Below are 7,571 nucleotides of genomic sequence, written 5' to 3'. Positions count from 1 at the left end.
TGTGTAAAGACTACCACTATGGAGACAAACGTGGCCGGGCATGGTGCTGGCCACCCACCACCCCGAGTGCCATGCCAGTCTTCAACAATCTTTTTAGGCTATATGGGGGAACTTTGTACGTGTGTATAATGTCATAGTGGCTCCTACACAATCCCGGCGACACGGATTCAAGGTGATTCTGTGTGACCACAGTGAGAACTCGAGATACCATGATAGAGGCAAGTGGCCTGGCTGGTCACAAACATTACAAAAGCATAGGTTAACAAAGTACAGCAACGACGTAAATAGAAATCGCCACGAAAAGCAACTGTGTGACTAAAACATTGCACAACACACAAATCGATGTTAATATGTAATGTCAATTCAATTCCTGACCATATCGAACTGTACGAAGCCTCCCCTATGTCGAATCAGTCTTAAATGGGTATCTAGATGTAGTGTTCGACTTTACGCGGACAACTTCTGTCTTTCTTTGAACACCGCTTTATTTACAACATTCAACATGTCCTCCACACTCCAGTATCCTGGTCACCACGGCTCGCTCACCGTGCTCCGCTCATCTCACTCACCACCTTTGTCTCCCCACTATTACTTCACTTGCTTCGCACTCAGCGACTCCCCGTTCAGCAACTCTGCACACAGCGTCTTCAGCTCAGCTATCGCTACGCTCCCTCCACTGCTAACTACTTCGTCTTGCTTCAGCTCCGTTATCGCTACGCTCCCTCCACTGCTAACTACTTCGTCTTGCTTCAGCTTCGCTATCGCTACGCTCACTTCACTGCTAAATACTTCGTCTTGCTTCAGATTTCTCGGACGTAACAACGAAACAACACAACAACTTTGTACAAGAACAGCAACACGCAAAGTCAATGGAAGGTCCGTCCTCGGGAGCGAGTTCCAGCTGCCGGCCCATTTCTCCTACACGGGACACCGTGGGGCAAGGGCGGGCCACGCTCCTCCGTTAAGTGAGGGCTGCTTCTGGTCCTCGACGCACACCCGTCCCTGTCCCAGCGACCATCCGGTGGCGGGACCGTCCTTCATCCATGCTCGGGCCGGACAGCATTTCGAGGTTGCGGCCGGTCAACCGGCGTCCGGCCAGCAAACCTGCCAGAACCCCCTCGTCGAGTCAATAGGGATGGTCCAGCAGGCACACGAGAGGCAGATTTCTGAGGCGCGTACACATGCGACCTCCTCACAGGCTCGTCGGATACATCCAATACAGGCCACTCTGGGATGGGAGATGACGCATCATACGGCAATACAAACTTCTTAAGGCGCGACGGGTGAACATATATCCGACGACCGAATCGAATCCGTACACTTTGGTCTCAGAGTACCTCAACAACCTCAACGGGCCCCTGCCAGGGCCGATGGAACTTTGGAGAGGTTCCCACCAGTACCATGGGGCAATGTAATCACGCTTTGTCCCGAACACACCACGGCTCTCGGTGCCGCTGCGTACCATGCAACCATTCGTTAGCGGCTTGTCGTCGCGCCGTGTTACCCAACGAGGCCTCCCGAGCCTCTCTCAGACGGTGCAATGCCACCTGCATAGGAGCAGGCACCGTCGATGACTTCCCTTGTTTCTGTACACCAAATTTGACCAAGGCCGGCGCTTCCAGGTCGCGCCCATACATCAAATAAAACGGCGAGTACCCCGTCAAGGCATGCAGGGCCAGTCTAAAAGCGGCCAGCGTCGCCGCAACATGCAGGTCCCAATCATCCTGTGAAGCATTCACCTGGTGGCAAAGCATAGACGTCAGCATCCTATGCAGGCGCTCGACCATCCCGTCAGTTTGCGGGTGGTACGGGGACGTTCGAATCTTTTTGGTCCCTAATGAATCACACACCTCCTTAATCAATCGTGACGAAAAATTTCTGCCCTGATCAGTGAGCAAATGCTCCGGGGCACCCTTATCGAAAACATATCCCTGCAAGAAAGTCTCTGCGATCGACGCCGCAGATTGGTCCACCAGTGGCCATGCCATAGGCCAGCGAGTAAGGTACTCCACCCCGACGAGCAGATACCATTGCCCCCGGGGGTGACGGGAAACAGACCCAACATATCTAGGGCGACAATTTCGTTGACACGCGAAACCTGTATCAATTGCAACGGTACACGATAGGGTCGCGCCGGCGCCTTCCTCTGCGCACATTCATGACATGCTTTTACAAATCGCTGAACATCGTTATACATTTTGATTTAAAGCTTTCGTGACTGCAGTAATTCATATTCTTAGTTTTTTCGGTAAAGTCACGTTGAAGAGAAACAACAAAATAACAAAATATATATAAAACAATAAAAATTCTCACGACGTTTCGACCATAACTCAAACGGTCATCATCAGGTGTGTCGGTTTGCATAAATTTATTTTGAAAACGGCATATTTATTTATTTATATATATAAAAATAACGTTTGCGTCACGCGCAACGATTGCTGTTTGCCAGGACTAGTCCATCTATTTTTTGAAAAGAGGAGGGGGGAGACGAAATTTGTTTTTATGTATGCTGTCTGAAAGCCACTGTAAGTGTGAACAATCAATCAAGAACTGAAATGATTTATCAAATCTTTCCAATGATTGCTAAGATAGAATCCATCTTCTCGGTTGAAATTGTCTCTGTGTTTGTATATGTGGATAGCCTCATGAACGAATCTCTCATGGAAGCCAGATGGCTTACAAAGAACCTCCGTCTTGGAAAAGTCAATGGCATGTGAGCCTACTGAATTAGAACAATGATCTGCTACGGCCGAGGTGTTGGTCCTACCGTGTTTAAGGTCTGCTTTATGTTCACGAATGCGGTCCGAGATATGGCGTTTGGTTTCTCCAATGTAACTACTACCACAGAGGCAACTTAGTTTGTAGACACCAGGGTATTGTATGTCCGGAATCACATCTTTTACAGACGGAACCAGATCACGGATTTTATGTAATGTTTTGAAACGGACCTGGATCTTGTGTTTATTCAAGATTTTGGAGATCTTTTTTGTGATCCCAGCAATGTAGGGTAAAGTGATGGTTTTGAAAGGCTCCTCAAGAGGGTTCTTCTTCATGGTTTGAGTGATAGCTTTGCGGATTGTATAGTCGGAGTAACCATTAGCCCTAAGAGCTTGGTGTACGTGCTTGAGTTCACTGCTTATGTGTTCCTGGTCGGATATGCATTGGGCTCTATGATACAGAGTCTTGATGAGAGAATTCTTCTGTGATGGATGGTGGTGGGAATCCGGTTTCAGATAAGCATCCGTATGGGTAGCTTTCCTGTAGACACAGTGGCTCATTGAACCATCAGGTCTCTTTTTAATTAGGACATCCAAAAAAGGTATCTTGCCATCTATTTCGACTTCCATGGTAAATCTGATGGCTGGGTGTATGGAATTGATGTGGTCGAAGAATTGGTCTAGAGCAGGCCGGCCATGTGGCCAGATGACAAAAGTGTCATCCACGTACCTCTTCCATAAGGTTGGGCGCAGAGTGGCAGTCTGGATGGCGTCAGTCTCAAATTTCTCCATGAAAATGTTAGCTATAACTGGAGAAAGGGGGGAGCCCATTGGGGTGCCCTCAGTTTGTTTGTAGAAAGTTCCATTCCAAGTGAAGTATGTATTGGTTAAACAGTGTCTCACCAGGGGGGGTACCTCAGTGTTTAGTCCTTGATGAACCAAGTCTTCAATGATTGCAATGGTGTCAGGTACAGGAACCTTGGTGAATAAGGAAACTACATCAAAACTGACAAGCAGGTCGTCTGGGGACAGGGAAATACCCTTGATTGTTGATACCAGGTGAGTAGAATTTTGTACCGCAGAGGTGGTCTTTCCAGTGAAAGGACGCAGGATTTCAGACAAAAAACGAGCTAGTTTGTAGGTGGGGGAGCTGATAGTAGAGACTATGGGACGAAGAGGTGTATCAACTTTATGTATTTTTGGTAAGCCGTATAATCTTGGTGGCCTGGCAGCAGAAGGTTTCAACGAAAACTGTTTAGATTGATCGTTATACATTCCCGGCCAATAGAAATCTTTCCCCAAGGTAAATGTGGTCTTCTCCCCCAAATGCATCAATTTGTCATGAGTATCACCTAATGAGTTTCCCGCGCAATACAATCGGAACAACAATACAAAACTTCTTTGCTTCAACATCCCAGCGAACGAAGAGACCATCGACAAGTTTTAGAAAGGGGCGATCTTCCGATCCCCTTGAGCGAGAGGCACGAAACCTCATCCTGGTCAGGGAGGAGTCATCCACCTGCAACTGTTTCCACTGACCTAACCGTCAACCCCAACAAACCCGATCCCACCGCAGGAATCGCTTCTGGCCGAATTGAATCCGCTGCAGCGACCATTGACGGAACGTCCTGCAGCGGCGGACCGCAACGCAGCAAGCCCTCCGCACACCGACACGAGCCAGTCGGTTGCGGCGATCTTGACAATGCATCAGCGTTAACATGACGTATCCCCTTTCTATGTTGGATTGTGAAAGAGTACTCCTGGAGGGTCTCGAGCCAATGGGCCATCTGTCCTGACGGCTGGTCAACTCGCAACGAGTACTGCAGTGCCGCGTGATCAGTACGGATCAAAAAATCTCTGCCGTACAAATACGGTCGGTACAGTCGAACAAAGTGCACGATGGCCAGCAACTCCCTGTGCGTTACACAACACCCGGCTGCCATATGCCACAACATTTTCAACACCATCAACCATTTGCGACAAAACCACGCTTATGCCCGTATCACTGGCATCTGTGTCAAGAATATAGGTTTTCGTAAAATCCGGGTATCCAAGCGGCGGTGCATCCGCCAACGCGGCCCGCAGCGCTTCAAACGATCGTTGTTCCACATCTCCCCACTGAAATTTCACACCCTTACTGGTGAGCGTGTGCAACGGCCTCGCAATCGTGGCAAAATCCTAAACAAATAGTCGGTAATACGACGTGAAGCCCACGAAGCTACGCACCTCCCCTACCGTTTTCGGTACTGGCCACGTTCGCACGCAACTCATCTTCTCTGGATCAGTGGCCACCCCAGACGCGCTAACAACGTGCCTAAAAAATTTAACCGACGTCCTTAACAAATGGCACTTTTGGGATTTAAATTTCAATCCAGCGCACCCCACTCGGCCAAAAACGGCGCGCAACCGTTGCAAATGTTCGTCAAAATCCTTACTGCAAACAATGATGTCGTCCAGATATATTAAGCACGACTCCCACTGCAGTCCTGACAACACAAGTTCCACCAATCGTCGGAAGGTGGCCGGCGCCGAGTGGAGCCTCATCGGGAGTACATTGAATTGGAACAACTCTTCATCCAGGGGCAATTGCCAAAAGCCCGACAACAGATCGAGGGTCGAAAAAATTTTCGCACCGGACAGGGCGTCTAGCGAATCATCAATACGTGGGAGCGGATACGCTTCTGCCACAGAAATCTTGTTCAGTTTTTGGTAGTCAACACAAAATCGCATGGCCCCATCACGCTTTTTAACAAGTACAATAGGAGCTGCCCACAGGATGGATGAAGGAGAAATGATCTCCTGTTCTAACATCTCATCAACGGCTCGCCGAATACAATCTTTCTCCAGCTGACTTACATGATGGGTATTCAATCTGATTGGGGGTACATTCCCAGTATCAATGTGATGCCGCAACAACGACGTACGACCCACGTCATATTTACCTGAACTGAACACATCTTTCAATTCCACGAGCAACCCATGAGGACGCGACCGTTGCACAGGCGTTAGTTCGGGGTTTTGCACATAAAGATCTCGCAATCAGTCCGGATCATCTCCATCACCCGACAACATCTCACTCTGTCCCGTTGCCAAACACGCCTCCCCCTCCGGACCCGGCGCTGCCATCGCATGCGCTAACATGGTACCCTCCTGAATGACAACCGGTTCGTGTCCCGCGTTTACAATTTGTATGAAAGGGTCGCAATTTTCCGGTACAATAGTCAAGGCCCCTACCAAGGTGGGCATCCGAGATACAGCATTTGAGGGCGTCAGCAATATACCCTCCTGTTGCTCATCGAACGGCAACTGTTTCTTAAAGCGCAGCGGCACAAGCATCTGAGTCGCAGGCGGAATGCGAATGGTGCGGCTCACCACGGCCTGCACCACGGCGTTTGCAACTGCGAACTTAGAAGGCGTTGCCAAAAATTTCAGACATTTCCCCGATGGCAATTCCAAACACCCCTTCTCTATCGAAATTTTAAGCGGCATCCTTTGCAAAAAATCCGTGCCCAGCAAACACAATACCGCCAAGGCCGTAGAAACCAAGACATTCCCCGTAATGCTCACTTCTCCAATTTGAATCGTCGTGACCATACAACCCATAATACCAAGGCTGCCACCATTTGCTGCTATGCACGGCCCGTCTACCGGTTCTAGGGCCTAGGGTGAAGTCGGCAGCTAGCGAAAAGTTTGCAACGAAATAAGGGTCGCAGAAGCCCCTGTATCAACAATAACCCTGACCATTACTCCTTGAATATGTGCCATCACATCCGACGACCCCGGCGCGGCTCCAAACACACGATGCACCACACCATACGAATGAGATGGGAACGGGTGAGATGACGCGTATGGGTGATGTGGAAAGAGCGGCCGTGTATTGAGCATATCGTGACTCACCCAGAATCCTCGGTCCTGGGGAAATCCTTGGTTGTAGCTGGTCGGCGCTCTTGGAAGGCCGCCCCTGCGCCGCCAGCAGTCACGGGCGAGATGTCCTCTCCGTCCGCACTCGTAGCACCTCCGTTGCATGCCACCTCCATACACCGCGGGACGATGCAGCACGCCCGCGGGTGGCACCCCGGCCACTGCTGCAATCGGCGGCACCTCGTTCACCGCCACCGCGCTCTCGGCCGCAACAGCGCTCATCAGCAGCGGCTGCACACCCACCGCCGCTGGCTCGTCGCGGAGGTCCAGGTTGACTTGGATGTTCCTGGCGATCTGTAGAGATGACATGTCGTCGTCGTTGTTGCTGTCAGGAAGCGAAAGGACGATCCGTAGCTCCTTCGCCAACTGCAAAAGCTTCTCCTGAAGCAAGGAATCTAGGGCCCCCTGGTCCATCGCCGGGTATGTAACTTGAGCAAGGGCCAACAACGCGCTGTGGAACGCAAGAGGAGATTCCATGCCCTCCCGCTTCCTTTGCTGAAATCGACGTTTGGCGACCGACCGCGGCTCGTACACCTTTCTCATTGCCACGAATGCCCCATCCAGCGTTGACCTGACGGCGGCAGGGAAACCATTAAATGTCGCTAAAGAATCATCATCGAGGGCCGTCGGCAGTGCCCGCAGCGCGGCACCCTCAGTCCACTCCAGAGATTGATAAGCCGCTCGGAACCGTCATGTAAATGCCGTCCAATCACCAACTTTGGCCTCGAACCACTGCACATGAAGTCGCCGTGCTGTTCCCGACGGCTGCGCTTCCTCGTCGTCAGATTTCTCCAATCGCTCCGACCCCGCGGCAACATCTGCTGGTTGACTTGACACCATTGGTCGTACGTGGTTCGATGTCATAAAGTGGTTGAACGCCTCCGTCAGCGTCGCCATTCTGGCCTCCCACGGGGCCATGAGGACTCTCCAATC

Source organism: Petromyzon marinus, chromosome 12 (genome assembly GCF_048934315.1).
Source record: "Petromyzon marinus isolate PM22_M1 ecotype Great Lakes invasive population chromosome 12, UKy_Petmar_22M1.pri1.0, whole genome shotgun sequence".
Classification (NCBI taxonomy): domain Eukaryota; kingdom Metazoa; phylum Chordata; class Hyperoartia; order Petromyzontiformes; family Petromyzontidae; genus Petromyzon; species Petromyzon marinus.
Note: the sequence above shows the minus strand (reverse complement) of the source record.